A 2,002-nucleotide genomic window follows, 5' to 3' on the forward strand; every position below is an offset into this window, starting at 1 on the left:
CCTTAGTCTCAGAACTAGCTACCTTACCACTTCTCAATTGAATGGCCTTGCAATCTTCTCTTGGGTTCACTACTGTATCACCAGGGAATGTATTTGAAGACCTTTCAGGTAATTGCTTGCTCATTTGACCCATTTGCACCTCCAAGTTTCTAATGGAGGCTCTGGTTTCTTGTATGAAACTCATCATCATCTCCCATTTAGGATCTTCTTGGGATTTAGAATTTGCCTGCTGAGGTGGTTGTTGTTGCCGAGACTGAAATTGGCGGTTATTATGGTTGTTCTGTTGAAAACCACCCTGAGAACTATTATTGAAGTTCTGAGATCTCTGAGGTTGATCTCTCCACCCAAAATTTGGGTGATTCCTCCATCCCTGATTGTATGTCTTAGAATATGGATCATTGTTGGGATTTCTGGGACCACTCCCCATGTAATTCACCTGTTCAGAAGAGGGTTGAGCATAATCATAATTATCATTTTGCATAAAGTTACCTGTCATGTCATAGGAGGTCTCTTGGGGTGGATTTTGAGTGTTGATAGCTGAGACTTGCATGCCACCCATATGTTGAGTAAGTAGATTTATCTGCTGAGACATAAGCTTGTTCTGAGCAAGAAGAGCATTAACAGCTTCTACTTCCAACACGCCTCTCTTCTGAGCGGTCTCAGAGTTCACAGGATTCCTGTTAGATGAGTATAAATATTGGTTGCTTGCAACCAATTCAATCAGCTCAATAGTCTCCTCTGGTGTCTTCTTCTTGTGCAATGAACCGCCTGCAGAGGTATCTAAGCTCATCTTTGACATCTCTCCTAAGCCTTCATAAAAGATATCCAGTTGGGTCCACTTGGAGAACATGTCAGGAGGGCATTGCCTAGTCAGTAGCTTGTATCTCTCCCAAGCTTCATAAAGAGTTTCACCCTCCTTTTGCTTGAAAGTCTGAACCTCCAACCTAAGCTTAGTCAGCTTCCTTGGTGGGAAAAATTTAGTGAGAAATTCCGTGACAACCTTTTTCCACGTATTCAGACTCTCCTTTGGTTGGGAATCTAGCCATAGCTTTGCTTTATCCCTCAGAGCAAATGGAAAAAGTATGAGTTTGTACACCTCTGGGTTCACTCCATTTGTCTTCACAGTATCACATATCTGCAGAAAATCAGATATGAACTGATTTGGATCTTCATGAGGAAGTCCATGATACTAGCAGTTTTGCTGCATCAAGGTGACCAATTGTGGCTTCAACTCAAAGTTGTTTGCAGTTATAGGAGGCACCACAATACTTTTTCCATAAAGATCCGCAGTAGGGGCAGAATAAGAGCCAAGCACTCTCCTCTGTTGATCATCCCCATTAGGATTTACCACGTTGGCGTTAGCGTTATTATTTGCCATAGTGGATTCTGCAGTCTTGCAAAGTCTTGCTTGTTGTAAACGCCGCCTGAAAGTTCTTTCAGGTTCAGGATCAAAGTCTAAGAGATGTTCTTTGTCTCTATTCCTGCGCATACACAAGCAGAAAACAAGAAAAAATGGGACTCTCTACGTCAGAGTGCAGAGAAGTCCCTGTGAGGTAACCTGTGTAAAATAATAAAATAAAAATATTAAATAGATAAATAAAAAAATTCAAAAATTTAAAAAGAAAAATAAACAGAAAAATTAAAATAAAATTAACTGGGTAACACCAAATTTAATTTCAGGAATTAAAGAAAAATATTAATACTAAAATAATTTTTTTTGTTTTTTTGAAATTAAAGACAAAAATAAAATAAAATTTTTTAAAAAAAATCAGAATTAATTGAAAAGAAATAAAATAAAAAAATAAAGGCAAATACGAAACGGACGAAAATTTGGAAAGAAAAAAAATTTTAAAAGTAAAACGAAGTAAAACAAAAAAAAGAAAGCACGGGGACTGGGAAGGGAAACGAAAAGCAAGAAAAAAAATAAAGAAAAAAAATAAAGAAAAAAAATGAGAAATAAAAATTAATAAACTTAATTAGAAAAACAATTATCTAATCTAAG

At 36.9% G+C, this 2,002-nt stretch overlaps 1 non-coding gene across 1 annotated transcript; it reads left to right on the forward strand.

The window, feature by feature from the left end:
- Positions 1–848: 848 nt before the first annotated feature.
- LOC148562699 (small nucleolar RNA R71) lies at positions 849–952 on the forward strand. The gene has a single exon (XR_015887643.1). It is a non-coding gene; the product is annotated as a small nucleolar RNA R71 (small nucleolar RNA).
- Positions 953–2,002: the final 1,050 nt, after the last annotated feature.

The sequence above is a fragment of the Arachis ipaensis genome, chromosome B6, assembly GCF_059453495.1.
Source record: "Arachis ipaensis isolate K30076 ecotype BB chromosome B6, ASM5945349v1, whole genome shotgun sequence".
Taxonomy (NCBI): Eukaryota; Viridiplantae; Streptophyta; class Magnoliopsida; order Fabales; family Fabaceae; genus Arachis; species Arachis ipaensis.